The sequence below is a fragment of the Pinus tabuliformis genome, chromosome 4_2 (genome assembly GCF_031772625.1).
Source record: "Pinus tabuliformis cultivar Carrire ecotype Pingquan chromosome 4_2, CPIR1, whole genome shotgun sequence".
In the NCBI taxonomy this organism is placed as follows: Eukaryota; Viridiplantae; Streptophyta; class Pinopsida; order Pinales; family Pinaceae; genus Pinus; species Pinus tabuliformis.
The window spans coordinates 271488381-271511599 of NC_142304.1; positions in this window are offsets into that span (position 1 = coordinate 271488381).

Below are 23219 nucleotides of genomic sequence, written 5' to 3' on the forward strand. Positions count from 1 at the left end.
AGTAATGGTAACTTAGGAAGGATCCCTAATGGTTCACCAATGGTTATGTTAAAATCTAAAATATTCTATTGAACATGTACAAGTTGAGGGGAACCCAAAGCTTTCCAAGCAGATGAGGATAAAATATTGACAAAAGCACCTTCATCTACATTGTGTGGTGCACATTCTTACCATATGCTTTCACAATTATTTGGAAAGGGGTGGAAGAATGAACGCGAGGCTCTGTTAATCTACTCCAATCAAAGGACATAGCCTCATTACTTGGAGGGGGTTCAATGGAAACAGGTGAAATGCCCCCATGTGTAGAAGAATCTGAAGTAACAAGAAGAACCTGAGCAGTATTATTTTCACTCTCTAAAGGAAAAGTGGGATCGAACGAACATGGAATCAATTTGACCACTTTATCAACCAATGATTCATTAGCCTTAGTGATATGTGTTTCACACTCCAATGGAATAGTGGTATTGATTGTACATGTAACTCTATCAATCACTTCATCAACTGACGGTAGGCTGGGAGAAAGTTTACGTTAACTAGTTGGAATTTGTTGTTGTGGAATAGTAAGTTTTTCCAAAAATTTTGAGACTTCATCCATATAAGGTAAAAGGTGACTATGATGAATCACTTTGCATAACCTACAAGGAAACCTAACTTTACCCTTTTTCTAGGGAATCTCACAATCACTAGTTGATGGATCGACATTAAGTTGATAATAATTTTTTGACCATACTTCAATGACCTTAGGAATACCAGGACAATAAATAAATAAGTGGTCAACCTTACAAATCTTGCAAGGGTATCTGGGCTTGTGATGCATATTGGAAGTTTCCTCAACATTACGATTACCTATAGCCATGGTTGGTTGGTTGACATCTTTCTTATCTTTCTTGTTCATCTTCTTCTTCGCTTTCTTCTTCTTCTTAGTACCTTGGTTACTAGTATCAAGGCTTTTACCAAGCAAAGAAGAAGAAGGAGAAGATGACATGTTGGGGGAAGACGGTAAAGAGTCAACATGAGGTTGGTGATGTTGAGATGATGAATTAGGTTGAGATGAAAAACTTGGTTGAGGTGGAATGGTTTGGGTATTTTGGATCAAATAAGTTGAAAACAACCACACTGGTAAACCTATCGTGAATCCAGAAGTGAAAACATAGCCATATAAGGAGGACCGACATTTGAAAAATTAGGGAGAGAATAAGGTTTCCCATTAAAAGGGGGTTATTTGTTAGTAAATTTCGGCATTGATTCCATTAGATTCAAATTAGATAAATTTACTATCAATATTAACAATTGAAAATCACAATCCACACCTAAGGTCTATAAAAAGTAAAAAACAAGCAAAAAACATGCACTAGTAAATCTAAGGAATCAAACCATGCAAACAAGATTTTCACAATGAAATCACTAGTTAGTGATGAAATTCAATGTTGTAGGGATCAATGTGAAAATTGGCTAAAGATAGAGTAGTTGGAACCAGTTACACTGACAATCTACTTAATGTACATGGTCTAGTGCAAGTAATCTTCACTTATGCCACCTCGAGTGAAGAGTACCCTCCAAAAAGTTCTAAGTGAGTCTATCCAACATCTATTCTAGGTACAAAAAAGACTTACCCTCCACCTTCACCTTGGGTATAGTTGTAAGATTATGGTCTCTAAGGTTACCACGTAAAACAATTTAACCTGCGGGGACAGTCACAGATCAGGCGTAAATGCAAGGGCAGAGTAACAAGTTAATCTGAGGTTTACTTCCAAATGACTCCCAAGTACCTTTTGGAAATATTTTTAATACGTGTAAATCACTCTACCGTAACCAATGAAATGGGGTCGATCACTCCACTGGGTCCAATATGATCTCAGGTTTAACTCCTTTGTAAGGGGAGATTCCTAGAGCCAAATTGTAGTAAATGGATTTACTTCCTATAGCAAGATACTAATGTTTGTTTGTATCTTTGGAAAGTTATCTCAGTTCCCTATTCCAAAGCCCTACAATCTAATCTAAAGTAGGTGGAAAAGAGCTCTAAAATAATAAAAAATTCTAGATTGATTTTATTAACGCAATTTGTAAGAGTTTGTTGATGGTCCTAGACTCACCAACATTCAGGGGGTCTCCCCAGTATGAAGTCCCAACTAAACCTCAAATCATTTGGTGTAGGAGTCTCATCCGGTATGATGGCCCAGTTGCCATTATCTTAAATGTTTTCCTTAGCTCTTACTTGTCAACATGAGAGAGTGCTCTACTTTGTCTTCAAGGTTCGCGTGCCTAGTGAATGATAGTGTTACTTGTGTCAAGGTTCTTTCACAGCAGAGATGAAAGATGAAAGTGATTCTCTAGTCAATGGGGAAGAAATCCCAACTTTGTCAAAGACACACAACACAATAGGACATGCATAGCTTCCGGAGGAGCAGTCCACACGGATGCGGCAGTCACAACACACACGGGAAGAGAGCACGTACAACACTCAACAGAGTAGCCCACGTGAGTGCAACGGTCGTTATAACTGTAGGAATTTACAGGGTAAGTTCCTCAGATAGAACACCAAAGGACACCGCTCACAAATAGATCACAGATCAATACACCAGTATTCTTGACGTGGTTAAAACCCTCAAAGAGGGAAACAATCCATGGCTTGAGCCAACGCGGCCACTTCAAGCAATTTATTAATAAAAGAATCAAAATTTACATAAACTTCTCTCATGAACGGTTAACCTATAAATGACCCTCCATGCTCTTTAAATAGAGATCATGGACCAATCGGGTGTTAAGCTAAGGATCAATTGTCGGTAATACTGAGGAGAGAAGGAACTGTCGGATCACTACATATCGTGACCGTCGAATTGTAGGTTACAAAAGTACATAATAAAGAAACACACTTTACCTAATTCTACGCTAGAACAAGTTATACTTAACTATTTCCTGTGTCAGAATATCCTAACATCCCCCCCTTAAGAACAACTTGGCATAGGATTGAAGGATGTACAAATATGACACAATAGGAGAAGGAAGGAGGCATTAGAGCCTATCCCCCCTTAGTGACAACTTCCTGAACTCCAACTTGTTGACGCCTCTAAAATCGTAGCACCGACATTGGGGGATAACCACCTGGTCCTTACCTTAGTGAAGTTCCTTATCCATTTGGTATGGTCGCTCCGATTGGATATTATGGGACCAGTTTCCCAATAAAGTATGACTTGATGAATGGGTGTTTTAAGTGAATAAAAAGATGATAGGTGGTTTAATCTATAAGCTCTAAAATATACATATATATCTATATAACCTGGGTGATCTCATAATAATGCGATTCTTGATGATTCCTTGTAGACAAATAATAATATAGATTATTTACTTATATACAGAAAGATGCATTTAAATAATGATTAATTTGTTTAAGAAATTAAACAAAGTAATGTGAGAACATATCGCATAACATACTAATATTTATTGCTGACATGTGTATACAATATAACAATTCTAGATAATTCAGAAGTGAAATAATACAGAGTTGTTTAAAACATGTGGATACATCAACAATAAGAAATCGATGGAATGCTAATTACATAAACAAGAAAAATGAACAGTGATAGAAGTACCAAATGCATTTGAGTCTCGTTATGCAAGTAACACTCTGGTTCAATCTTCTTATTCTGGAAACTCCAAGGAGATACAAAATGCAAGTCTTTATGAAGCTCTTTCACAACAAGTTTGAACCTTGATCCATGGCTTATAAAAAAAAAAATTTAAATGCAGAAGTGAAAACTTCTCAAGTCTAGTTTTATACAAATTGAGGACCCTTTCTAAAATGACATGAAATGGTCTTTATAGTAAACTTAAAACAAATTGTCCATAAAAATTGTTGAGAGTTGTTGGAACTGCCTTCATCAAAATATGGGATTTGAATTTCAAAAATAAGCTTTGAAGAGATTCATCGCATCTAGGCTTTCTCTTGCATCTTCAACTGACAAATTGAGAGCATGGTTTGGATTTCTAGAGGATGACTCATCCTGGAGTGTAACTGTCCTGCGTATGTGGCATCTGAGAGCTTGGGAATCATGCGATCAATGGCATCAACAAGGCACTTCAGTCATCTATTGGTTGTGTGGCTTGACCAAAAAGGACCAATTCGCATCCCATGTTAAGACCTTGTACTCTGTTAAGTTTTCCTCGTTGGTGTCCAAATCCTGCTTCCATTGCTTCTCTAAAACTTTCGCCTTTGGAAGTTTTCCTGGGGAATAATCGAAAATTAAATTGGCACCATATAAGTTATCATTCACCAACTCAATAACATTATTCATTATAGCCTTGGCCCTGGAGGTAGCTCTTTCTGATTTTATCAACTATGTTTCCCATTTTACAAACAATATCTCTTTATGAGACTCTTCAATTTTAGGTTGTTTAGCAGCTCTTCCATATTTTGTGCTTTGCCAGGAGAGATAATTTGTGACTTTATCGTACGCATCTTCAAATTCTAACCTGGTATTAACTGCTTGGTCGATCAGTGATGTTGTTATGATACATAATAGATCAATAAGAGATATTTTCTGACAGAGTAGATTCAACTATTGAGATAAAGCCTTATTTGCCTCTAAGGCTTCCTTTTTAAATTCTTCAACCTTGGGATAATCTTTGAATTGTCCCAAAGAGAATTGTAACTGTGTGATTTGGTCTTCTTTAGATTTAATCTCTTGTTGATGTGTCAATTTAAGCTGCTCGAGCTCTTGAGACAATTGTTGTTGTCTCTGAATGGCATGCTAGTCAATTTTCTGCCTTTCTATATTCAGTTGTTCTTCAAGCTGCTCATTCTTCTATTTCTCTACTGTTAACTGTTCCTCAAGCAAATTGATCTTTTGCTGCTCTACTACCAACTGTTCTTCAAGCTGATTAATCTTTTGATCCTTTTCTTCGATCAATTGATTCATTTCAGTTGCCTTATCAATTGTAGCAGCTGTGTATGCACCTGCAAATTGAGATAACTTAGTAAAATCCTCAGAAGGATTGACCTCTGAATCTTTCCATATGACATTCATAAATTCATATTGAGGGGCTGTGGATGATGTTTGATCTATTTTTCTCTTTTTCCTCTACCTCTTGACTATAGCCCTGTGTTTTGGGCTGTAAAACACATCCAAGGGTGGAATCTCCTCAATATTCAATGTAATCTCCCCTAAAGGATTTTTAGGGATTATTTCTATCTCTTTTCTAGTTGTTTCTTTGTTGGGTGTCTCTTCAATCACAATATTAGGAATAATGGGTTGTTGTGTTTCAGGAGGCACAGATGTGATAATGTTTTGAGGATCATTCTGGCTTTTGATTTGTTGATCAAATTGCTCCCATTCTTTAATTAATATGGGATCAATGTGAACATTAGTGTTTAGTTGTTTACTGGCCTTATCACTTGCCTCAACTTCTCCAGAAACCTTTTCAATTACCTATTCTCCATTGTGTTCTGCCTACTGAATGATTGGTGTAGTACTTAACAAATCCAAAGGTACTGTCAATAACCTCTGTGTCCTGTATTCAATGAATTTTTCCATTTTCTCAACACTCAATTTGAATTTTTCCAGATGAATTATTGTTGAGAATAATTCTGCTAAAGCAAATAAGTCATCAAACTCATCTTCCTCATGCAAGAATTTATTAACTTTCATCTGAGCGGTGAAATTGAAAGCAACCTTCTTTGGGCCATATTGTCTTTTAGGGATAATAGCTAGACTCAGATCCTTTGTCTTGTTTTCTTCTTTCTCGACATGTTTAAAATCATGTAAGGAGTAAGTGTCGTAGCGAAGAGGAAAGGCAAGCCATAACTGTTTCTTGGAGTCTTTAAGATTTCTAAACATCCCTTTTTCTATTATCTGGTAGGCTACCTCCCTGGCCAAAAGCTTATCTGGAATGTAAATTGGAAGGACATGAGGATCTGTAATACTGCCAAAAACCCTAACATAGGTAAATGTATCTTCCCCTAACCAACTGCCTATTGGGGTTAAATCAATGCTAGCCTCGTCAGACAACCGAGGAGCAGGTTTATTAAAGATAGCTTGATGGACAGGTAAAATTAAACCATGGAAAATCCTTTATAAATTATTCTTGTATTCAGACTTCCATTAGTATTTATGGTAAATATGAATGGGGGTTGGGTCTTGCACAATCCATTTCCAAACTAGTATGGGAAAGCCAGAATTAAAAAAAATTGTGTCAACTATGTAAGCACTCATATGGAATGGGGGCACAACTTAGGTAGTGACAAATATGTTCTTTCTATAATTCAGTATTTGACTAGCCATTTTTTCTGATAGGATAGTTTCCCAATCCATGACAAAGGAGTTTATTTTTGCTTCTATCAATGGAACCATCTCAATATAAAATCTAGTAGAATTTGAGCTTCCAAAGAGTCTACACATCATAGCAGCAGCATAACAATATAAAGATGCCAAGGAATCCATGAAATACATACCAGATGATTCATGTTTGTGCTTGTTAGGAAAGTGTCTCCATTGCTTGATAGGGTCTGATTCAATGTCATTCTCCTTGGCAAAATCTTCTAGGAATGCTTTGTTTTAGTGTCATTGGGGATCTAGCAGGTGATACATTCTCTTGACATCTTCTGGTTTGAAGGATCCAAACATCCTTCCATCAGTTGTGAAGAAATCTCTATCTGTTATGTTAATTATATTGATTACCCATCTTACCATATCATTATATGGTAAAATCTTTGCACGGGCCACTATTCGATGGAGGAAAGAGCTGGCTAAATCATTGAGTGTGTTTTCTGATTTATCAGTTCCATCAGTTGTTGCTTCTTCCTCTATCTCCTTCGAATCTTCATTTTCAAGCAAAGTATATATGCCTTCCCACGAGGTCTTGCCAAAGCCTAGACAGGTGGTATATGAGATTAATGCCAATTTTCCTTGTCCTTCTTCCACTATAAGGGGAGCCTTTGCCTTTTGAGTTCTCTTAGACATCTTAACTGCCTGCATGATTCTAGATTTACACTGCAAAATAAGAAAGAGGAGCGTGATAGGTGAAAAACTTTGAGTGGAGCCAATACAACTAATTACAGACTAAAATCAGTTATGTGCATCAAAATATCTCATATAGTACATAGTCACAAAGGATGAAATCCTTATAGGATTGTAACCATAACTGCCTCTAAATGCATTACCATATCCTCATAACGTGAACTTTAATTCTGAATTAATATATGTAACATCGCAAGTTTTCTAATGGTCCTTTTAGAACAGGTGTCACAACTCTATGATTTTGTGATTAGCGATTGTATTATTTTAATATGTGTAGAGCCATCGCATATCACATATCGAGAGTTACAAGCGCTATGTCCGAAAGAATTCCTTGTATTGTTACAATTTCGATGAGTGATGAGCTGGAACGTAGAGTTGGCGGGTTTGTTTCAAACTTGGAAAATCATGTTTTTCCTTTGCAAATCATTTTTTTATTTATAATTGATTTAAGATTATATCATGAGTGCTCATATTATATGTTACTTGTTTCTATTGGGAGATCAGTTTGCGATATGCGATCGCGATAGTTACATCACATCGCAAAGTTTCAATGGAGTCGTTTCAATATTTTCCTATGGATTGGTGCAATGTGATATGCGATAGCCTTATCACATCGCAAGGTTTCAACAAAGTTGTTTCAACATTTTCCTATGGATTGGCGCAATGCAATATGCGATAGCCTTATCGCATCGCAAGGTTTCAACAAAGTTCCTTAACTTATTCCTCAGAATTACCGATATGCGAAATGCGATAGTTATATCACATCGCATGTTTATAAATGGCTTTTTTCAATTTAAAACTTTGCGATGAGGCATTTGCGATGACTTTGATCGCATCACAACTTTTCAAATGGATGTTCATTGGTCTTAAGCAATTGCAATCTGCGATGAGCAGTTCCAAACACTCATAAAGCAACTTTTATATGAAAAGTATGGAAAATCTATTTCTATTCAAAATGTTTTATTACTTTTTTATATCCTAAAGGGGACCTATTTCTTATTTAGCATATTTATACTAAGATTAAAAATTTGAAATGGGGGGTTGTTGTACAACACAAAACAACCATAAATCAAATTTTAGTAAACTTCGCCTCTGTGAGAGCCTTTGTAAAGATGTCTACAACTTGATCATCTGTTGAACAATATTGTACTTCAATAACATGGTCATGAATGAGCTTTTTGATGAAGTTCATGTGCATTTCAATGTGTTTGTTGCGCTGATGTTGGACTGGATCTTTGCTTAGTTGAATGGCACTTTGATTATCACACCAAAGTGTAGTCGAATGCTGTTTCTAAAAGCCAAACTTTGACAGGATTTGATGAAGCCATAGGGCTTCCTTACTAACTTCTACAGCACCACGATACTCTAATTCTACTGAAGAAAGAGAAATGGAACTTTGTTTATTGCAAGCCCATGTAATAGGTCCTGAATAAAGAGTGACCACATAACCTACAGTAGATTTCCGATCATCAGGGTCACCAGCCCAATCAAAATCAGTGAAACCAACCAATAGAGGAGATGCTTCTGCACTGTAATGAATCCCAAACTAAACTATACCTCGAACATAACAAATAATTATTTTAGCTGCTTTCCAATTACTTTCATGTGCGTTTTGCATAAACCAAGCAATAAGGCCAACAACAAAGGAAAGGTCAGGACGAGTATGGGTTAGATACAAAAGTTTTCCTACAAGTTGATGTTATAAGGTAGCATCAACTTTAGGGGAAGTATAAGTGACTGAAAGTTTGGCTCCAGGCTGAAAGGGTGAAGGGGCTAGCTTATAGTCTTCCATATGAAAATGGCATAGAAGATCACAGGAATACTTGGACTGGGAAATGGAAATACCTTCCTTGGATTGCAAGACTTAAGATCAGGAAAATAATGCAAGTGTCCTAAGTCTGTCATTTCAAACTTCTTTTTAAGGTTGGACTTCACATGGTTTATAAGGTTGGGATCACTACCAGTAAGGATAATATCATCAACATAAAGAACAAGAATATAAGAGACTTGTCCACTTTCTTGGTGTAGACAGTATTGTCAAAATGACACCTAGAAAAGCTAGTTTATAAAAGAAAGCTATCCATCTTGGCATACCAAGCTCGAGGGGCTTGCTTGAGACCATAAAGGGATTTCTTAAGCCGATATAAAAGGCTGGATTCTGTTTGTATAAATCCAATAGGTTGTTCCATATATATTTCTTCATGCAAGTCCCCATGTAAGAAGGCAGATTTAACATCCATCTGATGTACTTCCCATTTGAAAGAGGTAGCAAGGGAAAGAACAAGGCGATAGAGTTCTTTTTAGCAACAGGGGAGAAGGTTTCAATATAGTCAATGCCTTAAACTTGTGAAAAACCCTTAGCAACAAGATGATCTTTATGTTTATCAACTTTTCCATCTGGTCCATACTTGGTTCTGTAAACCCATTTTCATCTAACAAGTTTTCGTCCCTTTTGAAGAGGAACAAGATCCCATGTATCATTTTCCAGTAATAAACGATATTCTTCATTCATAGCTACATCCCAATCTGGATGGCCTGAAGCTTCTGCAAAGGTGTCAGGATCATAATTCGCTGAAGCTTGAGCCAGTAAAGAAGAGGTTTTATCGAACTGAGAATGTTTACGTCACTGATTTGTAGGATCACAGGCAAAAGTGCCTGCTACATACCGAGTAGCACAGACCCATTTTGGAAGCTGAGGAGTTGAAGGAGGATCTTGAGAAGGTGGGGGAGGATTGTCATCCTCACTGTCATCATCTAAAGAAGAAATATTTTCAGAAGTAGAAGGGATAAAGAGAGTTTCAGCAAACTTTACATCTCTTCTAATGATAACATTTTTGGAATTAAATGGAATAAGTCCATATCCTTTGACATCTTCAGAATAACCAACAAAAATACATTTTTCACTCTTAGGTTCTAAAGCTTTATGTTTCTCATCTAGAATATGGGCCCATGCTTCACTTCCAAAAGTATTGAAAGTGACTTACATCTGGTTTAATTGAGCTCCATCCTTCTTCTGGAGTGATATTCTTTAAAACCTTAGTAGGAGTGTGATTTACTATGTAATTTGCACAATTAATTGCTTCTGCCCAAAAATTGAGACTAATTCCTTTAGATTGAAGGATATAATTAGTCATTTCCTTTAAGGTGCGATTCTTCCTTTCAACTACACCATTTTGTTATGGAGTATATGGAACAGTATGTTGCATTTGAATTCCATTCTCAGTGCAAAAGTTGATGAATTTGTTGTTAACATATTCTCCACCATTATCAGATCTTAGCTTAAGAATTTAATGTCCAGTTTGTTTTTCAAAAAAGGCCTTAAAGGCCAAGAACATGTTAAATACTTCACTCTTGAGTTTTAAGAAGTATACCCAAGTGCATCTGGAGAAATCATCAATGAAAGTTAAGAAATACTTGTAGCCAGAGAATGAAACAACTGGAAGTGGACCACGTAAATCATTATGCAAAAGCTATAAAGGGGCTGAGGCGTGACAAGAGGCATATTTTTCAAAACTATCCCGATGATGTTTTCCGAGTACACATCCGAAACAAACACCATCTCTGCAAGATACCATTGGAAGACCTGTCACCATATTTTCTTTACATAGATTCTGAAAGGAGCGATAGTTTAAGTGACCAAATCATTCTTGCCAAAGTTTGCTCACTTCATCATTATGAACAACTACTGAGGGAAGATTTGATGACCCAAAGTTGTTAAACTTATACAACCTTGTAGAATCATTAGCAATGCTAGTAGCTAAAATCTGTCTAGGATCTCTTAGGTCCATAATTACAACATTGTAAGGTGAAAATTCAACGATTTTACCTTCACCATGAATGAGTTAACTGATACAGATAGAAGTTACAGGATAAGCTTGGAACACATTATACATCATTAAATTGACCATTGTCTAGATAAATAGTTCTAATCCCTACAACACTAAGAGATCTATCACCACCAACATATATATTTTTGGTGCTACAATCATTTAAAGAAGAAAACATGGCTTTGTTTTTTGCCATGCGATAAGAAGCTCCAGAATCAATGAGCCACTCATGAGAATGAGAATAAGAAGATACATTTAGTGCACAACCAGATCGAGATGCTTGACAACCACATGCAGAAAGTGTTAAACCTAAAGATGAAGTTGAAGTAGAAGAGTGCTTCGAATGGACGTTATGCTTCTTCATTTCTGCTTCCAAGGCTTCCATCTTTTTAAAGCATTTGGATTCTAAGTGGCCATCAGATTACAAAAGTGGCAATGTCTATCAATCTTCTTCCCTTTGTTTTTATTTGCCTTATCATTTTGTTGAAATGATTTTTCATTTTGAGTCTGAAATTGCTCAGGACCCTTGTTTGGTTTAGGACCATTCTTTTTAGGATACTCCCTCTTAGGATTCTTCGAATTTAGTTACTGTTGGGTGGCTAAGGCTTTCTTAAAAGAGTTTCCAAGATTAAGAAGACCAAGATATAAGAGCTTTTCTTGTTCTCTTATTAAAGAATCACAAAAGGAATCAAAAGAGGGGGGCTGTAATCTTGTCCTTGAGAAATAAAGGCTTCTCTAGTAGAATGGAAGGTGGAAACAAACATAGAGTATGCTGGTCCCAACTTAGTAAGAATGGAATAGATAAGGCTATCATCTTCTTTTTAAACCTTAACACCTTCCAAGAGAAATCTAAGGGTCTTGAACTTGGAAAAAAAAAATTCAATGGAAGAAAAATTATTGGGGTCCAATGTAAGCAACTCATTTTTGAGTTGATAGGTTCTAATTTCATTTTTAATTCCAAAAATTTTAGTGAGTTGTTTCATTGCTTCATTAGGAGTATCAAGTTCTGCAATATGGAATCTAAGGTCTAGAGAAATAGACATCCCTATCAACCCACGTGCTTGATCTTGCCTATTTTCCCATTTGGCTACCTTATCTTCATCTTGAGGTTTGGTTTCTTGGCTTAAGGCTATTCTGTAAAGACCTTTACTTCTAAGTAAATCCACAATGTAGGACCACCATTGGAAGTAGTTGGTGCTGTCAAGAATAACTTGGCACGGACTTTCCATTTAAAAAAAATTGAAGCTATAGATGCTGAAACTAAATGTTCCAATGGAAAGATCTCGAAAAATTAGGCTGGTTAAAAGAAAACGGCTCTGAAAACGGCTTCCGAATGAAGAAGTTATGACTTTTTGAAGAAAAATTGTTGAAGATGCCGGTGAAGTGCATGAATGTGCGGAAATGAATAATAATGTTATATTTAAAAAAAACTTCTCCCTTTCCAAACTTAATCTAATTAGCTCACTTTAAAAAAATTAAGTGACTCACTTTTATAAATAAGTGAAAGTCACTTTTACAATGTTACTTTATGAGTTACCCACTAAATTGTAACTTAAATAATAGATAAAGAGACTTTAGAATTATAAGTGACTCACTTTTTATAATGGGTGAGAACACTTTTACATAAAGTAACTTTAAAACATAAGCTACATGTGCCTTTTTTAAAAAGTAACTCAACAAAAGGAAAGACTTGAACTCAAGACCTCTATTCTCATAAAGTAACTTTGCACCAAGTGAGCTAGTTTAAAAGGTTAGTAATTCTTGGAAAAGAATAAGGATCTTTTTTTTTTTTAATCACTGAAGCTTTGGGGTGTGTGCTTACTTGAAAAATCTTTTTTTTGCCTAAAAAACAAAAACCAAAAAACCCAACACGGTAAAACAAAAAAAAAACAAACCATACAGTTTGAAGTTAGCTCTAGCTGGCAACTAAATATTTTCCTCAATGTTTCTGATTTTCCAAGATCACACTAAAGGTGTGGCGGAAAAGAGCATACGCATGAGAAAATTCCTTCCTTTCTGTTTCTGATTTACCCAAATCGCACAGAGTCACGGGGCAAAGAGCATACGCAGAAATGAAAGGTATAGATCCGATAACAAAAAACAAAGAGATAAATAAACTGAAATAAATAGAGACAAAATAACTAAAAACAGCAAATAAACATTGTATACCTCCAGATCTTAAAAATGACATAGCTAGGGCTACCGGAAACCTTTTCGTGTGAAATGAAAGGGGTTCCTCATTGGAATAGATGCTCCTAGCATAATAGACCAGTCCTCTTAGCTCGAAAGCAGTAAAAAACAGTAGATGTAGGAAATGACAGTCGGATGTAGTTCCACCGGCTTCAGATTTGGATCACCAATGGATGCGGCCCTCAAATAGCTCTGATACCATGTAGGAATTTACGAGGTAAGTTCCTCAGATAGAACACTAAAGGACACTACTCACAAACATATCATAGATCAATACACTAATATTCTTGACGTGGTTAAAACCCTCAAAGAGGGAAAAAGTCCATGACCTAAGCCAACGCGGCCACTTCAGGAAATTTATTAATAAAAGAATGAAAATTTACATAAGCTTCTCTCATGAATGGTTAACCTACAAATGACCCTCCATGCTCTTTAAATAGAGATCATGGACCAATCGGGTGCTAAGCCACAGATCAAGTGTCGATAATACCGAGGAGAGAATGAACCGTCAGATCACTACATATCGTGACCGTTGGATCGTAAGTTACAAAAGTACATAGTAAAGAAACACATTTTACCTAACTCTACACTAGACCAAGATACACTTAACTATTTCCTATGTGTCAGAATATCCTAACAATAACAAGTTTATATGAAAGGTTATGTCTGATGTCCACGAAGGTAATCAACATGGGCAGGATAGCATTAACAACTTATACAACATATTTTCATAATTATCTATATTAGAGAAAATGAATGAGTTCAATTGTTTAATATGGGTTAAAGCAACATGTATTACAAGTGTTCAAGATTAATATTTAAAACGGTTACAACACATGTGTGAAAACGTGTTGGCCTGTGATCAGGCTTCTAAATTAACCAAAAGTTCCAAGACACATCAGTACACCATACATCACTAACCTTGTGAAAGGGGAATTGGAGCCATTGTTCACTCCTCAAAGAAAAGACCACAGGATCTCAGGGCTATGTGGGAGGAGTCAAGGTGAAAAGTCCTTTGCATGTAAAAATGAGGGGTTTTTTATAGCTAAGGGTGAAACTGGCCCTTGTGATTGTTCAGCTTCCCTCATGGTTGTTTGACTTATTTGACTCTTCAGCTTTACATGACTCTTTGTGTAACATGTGGGTCTCTTGGACTTCCACGTTACATTACATTTATTTACACAGTATGGCCCACAGTAGTGATGTGGTCGACATGACTCATGACACGACTTGACATGACAGTGTTGGTATGTTCATGTTGTTGCTAGTATGCATTTTGAGCTGCAGTGCTGCTGAGTGATGGTTGTGCTCTTGGTGTATCACAACTTCACCTCTACATGGAAAGGTGTATGGGGTCTCCTATGGCCTTGGTGTTTTCTTGATGTTGCATGTGCACATTCCTCCTTTGCTTGTACTTCGGCATGCTTGACATGTTCGTCTATTCAAGAAAAATTCTCCTCGCATGCATCATTCATTCATCCATCCGTGAACACAAATCCTTGCATGTACTCTCCTTGTTCATCCCATCCATCGTCGTGTTATGTCTTATCCATATACATGTATCTGCAATCACTCATGACGAGACGACATCAAATCCACAAACCTCCTAGTCTACCATGATCCATTGTTATTCGATTTTGGATGCAGGTGACCAGGAGAGAGGAAAAGGCTATGAAACTACACAATGCAAGTTTCAAGCTGGGATGCGAGCTCCAAGCACTGCTGGTGAAAATTTCGCAGAAGTCACTAGGAGACTGAGATGGGCAATTTGGATCGGTAGTGATTATCTACGAGATCTGACTCGGTTGGAGGGTAGATTTATGCAATTTCTAGAGGGAGGAAGTGTGGGCAGCTGAGGGGCTTGGCAGCAAAAACTGTGTAATTCCTGGAGGAAGCTGGCTGCATGCTTCAGGCGGCTTGGTAGAAAAAGTTGCGCAATTCCTGGAGGGAGTTGGTAGTGGGTTTCGGGATGGCTTAGCAGTAAAAACTGCACAATTCCTAGAGGGAGCTAGCAGTGAGGTTGCTTGAGACAAAAACTGTGCAATTGTTGGGAGGCTGGCCTACTGAACACCTCTGCACATTTTATGAGCTGAATGGGATGTTGGGTAGTTGAGGGGCTTGCTCATGAAATTTGTGCAGTTTTCTGGGTGAGCATTCGGCCTGCTGACTGGGTGGCTGTCTAGGAAAACTATGCAATGTTTTGAGGGAGACATGGATGGGAATTTGGTGTCTATCCGACCGTTTCCTCAATTAGCAGAGTGGACAAGGTTTGCAGCTTCTACGTAATTTTTTAGGGGAGTGAATCCTGGGGTTACTGCCCAGTCACAACTCTTCGGTTGACCAACAAGAGGGTTGGTTGATCATCTTGTGGGCAGCGTAGATTGAAATGGCTTATTAGACACTTCTGCGTTGTTCTAGGTGAAAGTCGGTTGAGTCAATTGCAGGGTGGAGGTCTGGTTGTTAAAGGCTAATCCAGTCATCAAAACTTCAACAAAATGACTGAGTGTGTGAGTGAGTGAATTTGGGCATACGTGACCTTGCAAACACACACTCAAGATGACTTGACGACAAGATGCCTCAACCATCAAGACAACATATGCTCAACATGACTGACCGACGGTGCGAGCGACAAGCGGGACACTTTTGATAGATTGTTGAACGACCATGACGACGCTTGTGTGATAGTGCATACAACTTCGTGTGTGAGTGCGACGGATGTTCACATAGCGAATACAACATGTACACATGAAGTGAGGACCTTGTGCGTGACCAAAACATGGCTACAAGCATGGAATTGAGACCAACATGCAAAAAAGAGGTCCATTGAATGGTCAAGCAAGCAGGGTGCAAAGACTCACACGAGCCCACAGGTGAGCCTGAGTGCTTGCAAACATCAATTAAAAATCCAAGGGAGGCTCTAAAATTGGATGCAGGCCAAAATTTTGGAGAGTGTTGTAGCCGCTACAACACTTGAACAATGGCTCCAACACCCCTTTCACGGGGTTAGTGATGTATGGTGTATCGATGTGTCTTGCAACTTTCACTTAATTCAGAAGCTTGATCATAGGCCAGCACATTTTTACACGTGTTGTAACTGTTTGTAAGATTAATCTTGAACACTTGTAATACATGTTTCTTTAACCTGTGTTAAACAATTAAACTCATTCGTTTGCTCTAATACATATAATTATGAAAATGTGTTGTATAAGTTGTTAACGTTGTCTTTCCTTTGTTGTTTACCTCCTTGGACATCAGATAGAACCTTTCACATAAACTTGTTATAATGACCATCGCACTCATGCGGGCTTCTCCGCTAGGTGTTGTACATGCTATCTTCCTGTGTGTGTTGTGACTATCGCATCTGTGTGGACTGTTCCTCCAGAAGTTGTGCATATCTTTTTGTGTTTTGTGTCTCTTATAGAGTTGGGATTTTTTCCCCACCGACTAGAGACTCACTTCCATCTTTCCTCTCTGCTGTGAAATAACCTTGACACAATTAACACTATCATTCACTGCATATGCGAACCTCGAATACAAAGCAGATCACTCTCTCTTGCTGAAAAGCAAGAGCTAAGGCAAACATTTAAGATAATGGCAACTGGGACATCACACCAGATGGGACTCCTACACCAAATGGTGTGAGGTCTATTTGGGACTTCATACTGGGGAGATCCCCTGAAAGTTGGCAGGTCCGGCAACGTCAACATTTGTGGTGCTAGAAGGAGGTCTGCCAGTTGTTTATAGTTGAATGTCCTTTCACCCCCACTCATCAATCATTTGGTCAAGGCAGTAACTCGTGCTCCCTCTCACCTACGTGTGACTTTGAAGTTGGATACTCCTCACCTCCTAGGACTAAACAAGAAATTTTTTGTCAACACCTTCGCTCCGTCGGTCCCATCACCCGTAAGTTCCCAAAGGTGGTCAGACTGATCCTAGGAATACAACATCTTCCATATGCATCAAGAAAGCCAAAAACCACTCCCACAGGGGTTGTTGTATCATCAGTGGAAGAAGTTGTTCTTGCCATGCTTGAAGGTCTGGAAGAAGCTGTTGAGAATGGAGAGGAACCTTTGGTCATCCAACAGGGAGAATGAGGCACCCTCGTGATCTTGGGCTTAGACTCCGGTATAGGAGGGGGAGTGGAAGGCAGCTGAGGAGGCAGAGATAAACCAACAAACTCAGAGCTGGAATCGTTAGATTCTAAAGAAGAGGAGGAGGATGAACAACAAGAAGACATGGCTGACCAAAATATGGAATGGTTGACTGAGGGACCATTGGATCTCCTAGGTGCCTTGCACAAGATGCGGAAGCGGCCAGAGAGAATGAAAACAAAGTTTGACCCTAACAGCACAGTGAAGGCAAAAGATCACTTAGACAATTTATACCTACAATTGGAGACCCTTGAGGTATGATACGATGATGTTGCATGTAGATTGTGTTGGGTGTGGAGCCTGATTATCTTCTATATTCAAAGGTATTGCCACATAGGACCCCAGTTCGAAATGCGTTGCCGCCCGTAAAATATTCGCTGCAGGGGGGTCCAGGGGGATTAGTTTAGGGTTTTTTGCCCTAGAAGGCATATGAGGGTATTGTATTTGAGGCTGTGAGATAGATGTGTATTCTGTGAGCGAGGAATAGAGAGGTGAGACTGTGAGAGAAAACAGAGGATATTACAGCGGATTTGCTGTAGGTTGTGTCTCTTCATTTTGATGGATAATAGAAAGGAAGGACTGGCTGTTCGGGGTGGACGTAGCCCAAACTGGGTGAACCACGTATATCTGTGTCTCTCTTGTTTTGTGCGTTTTCTTTGTTTATATTTCTGCAATATTTTATGTGTTCCATTGCTCCGTAATATATAATTTTCTAACAACTGGTATCAGAGCCGAAGGTCTATTTGGCTGATAAACTCGCAGGAAAGAAGGGTTCCTGGTTCGAGTGGGAGCAATGGCGGAAGATGGTAAGTTTAGGGTCGAGAAATTTAACGGCCAAAACTTCTCGCTGTGGAAGATGCAAATGGAAGATTATCTGTATCAGAAAGATCTATACCTACCATTGGGCAGAAAAACAAAGATGTCGACGGGTATGAAAGACGAAGAATGGAACCTTCTCAATAGAAAGGCACTCGGAACAATACGGTTGTGCCTTGCTGCATCAGTCGCCTTCAACATTTCGAAGGAAACCACGACAGAGGGTTTGATGCAGACGTTGTCGAAACTATATGAAAAACCCTCGGCCTCAAACAAGGTATTTCTTATGAAACGGTTATTTAATATGAATATGTCGGAAGGTGGATCTGTTGCAAACCATTTAAATGATTTTAATACAGTTACAAGTCAGTTAAGCTCTGTAGGGGTAAACTTTGATGATGAAGTTAGAGCTCTGTTATTCTTGTGCTCATTACCAGAAAGTTGGAATGGTTTGGTAATGGCCATTAGCAACTCTATTTCTGGATCTAGTACTTTAAAGTTTGGTGATGTTGTCGGTGCTATCCTTAGCGAGGAAATGCGTCGGAAAAGCTCTGGTGAGACATCGGGAAATGCTTTGAGTGCAGAGTCTAGAGGAAGAAAAATGGAAAGAGGAAAGAGCTCAGGATATCACAGTAAATCAAGGAAAGGCAGATCCAAGTCCAGATCGGGGATAGTGTGCTGGAAATGTGGAAAGAAAGGACACCTGAAGAAAGACTGTAGATCTCGAAAGGGAAAAGAAGGAGATGCACAGCAAGAAAACAATCATGAAGCAAATGTGACAGGTGAGGTGTTACAAGATGCTTTGATTCTTTCTTTCGAAAATATTACTGATTCCTGGGTGGTAGATTCAGGGGCTTCATTCCATGCCACACCTGATAAGAAATACTTTCATGACTATGTTCAAGGAGATTTTGGACAAGTTCGTCTGGGTGATGATAAACCCTATAAAATCGTTGGAATGGGTAAGGTTCTTGTAAAACAGTAGAATGGAAACCAATGGCTATTAAAGGAGGTAAGGCATGTTCCAGATCTAAAGAAAAATCTGATTTCAACAGGGTAGTTAGGCGGTGAAGGTTGTGTGACAACTTTCACAGATAAAGCTTGGAAGGTCACCAAAGGAGCCCTGGTAATAGAAAAAGGTGAAAAGGTTGGTACATTTATTTATGCAATGGTATTTCTAACTCTGTTAATTCTTTAACTTCCAAAGGAGCAGATGCAGCATTATGGCATCATAGGCTCGGACACATGAGTGAAAAGGGGATGAAGATTCTTCACTCAAGGAATTTGTTGCCAGGTTTGAAGAATGTTGATTTGGACTTCTGTGAAAATTGCATTTATGGAAAACAGAAGAGAGTCAGATTTCTCAGAGTTGGGAAAGAAAAGAAGAATGAAAAATTAGAGCTTGTGCATACAGATGTATGGGGACCTACTCAGGTATCATCTCTCGGTGGCTCTCGTTATTATGTTACTTTTATTGATGATGCAACTAGAAAAACTTGGATTTATTGTATTAAGAATAAATCTGATGTATTTGATACTTTCAAGAAATGGAAAGCTTTGGTTGAGATTGAGACAGGAAAGAAATTGAAGTGTCTTAGATCAGACAATGGAGGTGAATATTGCAGCAAAGAGTTTGACAGGTACTGTTCAGAGCATGGAATTCGCAGAGAGAAGACAGTTCCAAGAACACCACAAGAAAATGGTGTGTCAGAAAGGATGAACAGAACAATCATGGAGCGTGCAAGGTGCATGAGATTGCATGCAGGATTGCCTTTACAGTTTTGGGCAGATGCTGTAGATATTGCTGTTTATCTGATAAACAGAGGGCCTTCAAGTTCCTTGGATGGTGGTGTTCCAGAGGAAGCATGGACAGGTAAAAAGGTAAACTACTCTATTTTAAAGCCTTTTGGTTGTGAGGCCTTTGTCCATATTGATAAAGAAAATAGAACAAAGCTTGAGGCAAAGTCAAAGAAATGTACCTTTATTGGATATGGTGTTAATGATTTTGGTTATCGCTTATATGATTACGAAAATCACAAAATCATTAGGAGCAGAGATGTAATATTCAATGAAAAGGTCTTGTATAAGAATCAGTTGCAGGAAAAGAAACAGGAAAAGGAAAATAAGGAATACGCAGTTCTTGATGAAATCACTGAAAAAGTAAAGGTGCCTGAAAATAATAATAATCAACAACCACAACAATAGCAACCACCACAACAACAACAGGCACCCCAAACACCTGAAAGTTGTGTTAGAAGATCTACCAGGATAGGTAGACCCCCTGAGCGATACTCTCCTTCATTATATTATTTATTGTTGACTGATTCTGGTGAACCCGAATGTTATGAAGAAGCAATGCAGGTTGAAAGCAGGAAGAAGTGGGAGGTAGCCATGGAAGAAGAGATGGACTCCTTAATGCATAACCAGACTTGGGATTTAGTCAGGTTGCCTGTAGGAAAAACTACATTGAAGAATAAATGGGTTTACAGGCTGAAGGAAGAAGATGGAGGAAAACAGAGGTATAAAGCTAGACTTGTGGTGAAGGGGTTTGCACAGAAGAAAGGTATTGATTTTGATGAAATATTTTCTCCTGTTGTTAAAATGACTTCAATCAGAACTATTTTAAGTCTTGTAGCAGCTGAAGATTTGCATCTTGAGCAGTTAGATGTAAAGATAGCCTTTCTCCATGGGGATTTGGAGGAAGAGATATATATGCAGCAGCCACAAGGATATGAGGTGAAAGGGAAGGAGAAACTAGTGTGCAGGTTAAAGAAGAGCTTGTATGGCTTAAAACAGGCCCCAAGGCAGTGGTATCTAAAATTTGACAAGTTTATGTCTGAACAAGGTTATACTAGATGTCACTCTGATCATTGTGTTTATTTGAAAAAGCAAAATGATGGCAGCTATATTATATTGTTACTGTATGTATATGGCATGCTTGTTGCAGGATCTAACATGCAGGAAATAAATGTGCTCAAAAGAAAATTGGCAAATTCATTTGCAATGAAGGATTTGGGAGCTGCAAAACAAATCCTTGGTATGAGAATAACTAGAGACAGGAAAAATCGTAGATTAACATTGTCTCAGAATGAGTACATACAAAAGGTGTTGAAAAGATTTAACATGCACAATGCAAAACCAGTTAGTACACCTTTTGCTAGCCATTTCAAACTTAGCAAGGAAATGTGCCCAAAGACCCAATAAGACACGGATTATATGTCTAAAGTTCCATATGCATCAGCAGTTGGAAGCTTAATGTATGCAATGGTCTTCACAAGGCCTGATATTGCACATGCAGTGGGAGTTGTAAGCAGGTACATGAACAATCTAGGAAAGGAACATTGGATGGCTGTGAAATGGATTCTCAGATATTTGAAAGGTACCACAAATCAAGCATTATGCTTTGGTGGTTTAAACATCTCCCTACAAGGATATGTTGATGCAGATATGGCAGGTGACAGAGATAACAGGAGGAGCACTACAAGATATGTATTTACTGTTGGAGGAACAGCTGTCAGTTGGGTTTCAAAAATCCAAAGTCTTGTTGCACTTTCAACAACAAAAGAAGAGTATGTTGCTGCTACAGAGGCTAGTAAAGAAATGATTTGGTTACAAAGGTTTATGGGTGAATTGGGTAAGGAGCATGATATGGGCACGTTATACAGTGATAGCCAAAGTGCCATTCATCTTGCAAAGAACTCAGCATTTCACTCCAGGACTAAACACATACAGCTCAAGTACCATTTCATACAATCAGTGTTGGAAGATGGAGAGTTGAAGCTGGAAAAGATACACACTAGCCAGAATCCTGCAGATATGCTAACAAAAGTTGTAACCAGGGAGAAACTGAGAGTATGCTCAGTTTCAGTTGGTCTTCAAGGATGACGATGAAGATGAGAAACAACCAGGTCCAAAGAGGAGTCATTGTCCATCAAATGGAGCAGCGGTGGAGTTGCTACAATCAGTCTCCAAGTGGGAGATTGTTGGGTGTGGAGCCTGATTATCTTCTATATTCAAAGGTATCGCCACATAGGACCCCAGTTCGAAATGGGGGCGGCAACACCGCCCGTAAAATATTCGCTGCAGGGGGGGTCCAGGGGGATTAGTTTAGGGTTTTTTTCCCTAGAAGGCATATGAGGGTATTGTATTTGAGGCTGTGAGATAGATGTGTATTCTGTGAGCGAGGAATAGAGAGGTGAGACTGTGAGAGAAAACAGAGGATATTATAGCGGATTTGTTGTAGGTTGTCTCTCTTCATTTTGCTGGATAATAGAAAGGAAGGACTGGCTGTTTGGGGTGGACGTAGCCCAAACTGGGTGAACCACGTATATCTGTGTCTCTTGTTTTGTGCATTTTCTGTGTTTATATTTCTGCAATATTTTATGTGTTCCATTGCTCCGTAATATATAATTTTCTAACAGATTGTTCCCATGTACCTTGGATGGCTACGCAGCAGCGTGGTATCACAGCCTTCCTATCAACTCCATACACAATTGGGGTATGTTCAAACCCATTTTTCTATAAAAATTTGTTGATGACGAGACCCCAACCATGTTACTCAAAGAATTGAGAAGCCTAAAGATGGAGGGGAAAGAAAAGGTAAAAGATTTTAATCCAAGATTTCTTCGCATATTGAATAAGTTTGCAGCAGACACAAAACCTCATGACTCCATCACTGTCAATTACTACACGTTTGCACTGTCGAACAACATTATAAAGGCCATCAAACGAGCTGCGAAACCAACACTATTAGAAAACTGTGAAGAGGCAATTATCGTTGAAAAGGACCTACGCATGATTGGAGTCATCAAGGATGATGAACCAACAAAGGACTCTAGAGGTGCGAGCAGGAAGCCACAGGTTGTGGCAAGCAAGGGTAAGGACAGGGAAACAAGTGATAACGAAACCCTTACTCATCTTGTCAACAATTTGACAACAGAAGTGTTTGATCTCAAGCAACGAACCATTGGCACATCTGCGAGCAGCCGACCGCCTAGACAGAGACAAGGAAGCATGTCATCGAGTAGCAATCGTCTCCCGACTAAAATTGTGTAGAGCTCAGTGTTCCAGCTCGAACAATGCATGAACGATGAATTTTGTTCATTTCATGAAAATGATAACTGGAAAGGGTCTTGTTCGTACTAGAAGTGATTTGCAGGCTCAATATGAAATTGTGCACTGGACATAGCAAGCAGCACACAAGGATAGTCATGAGATACAGA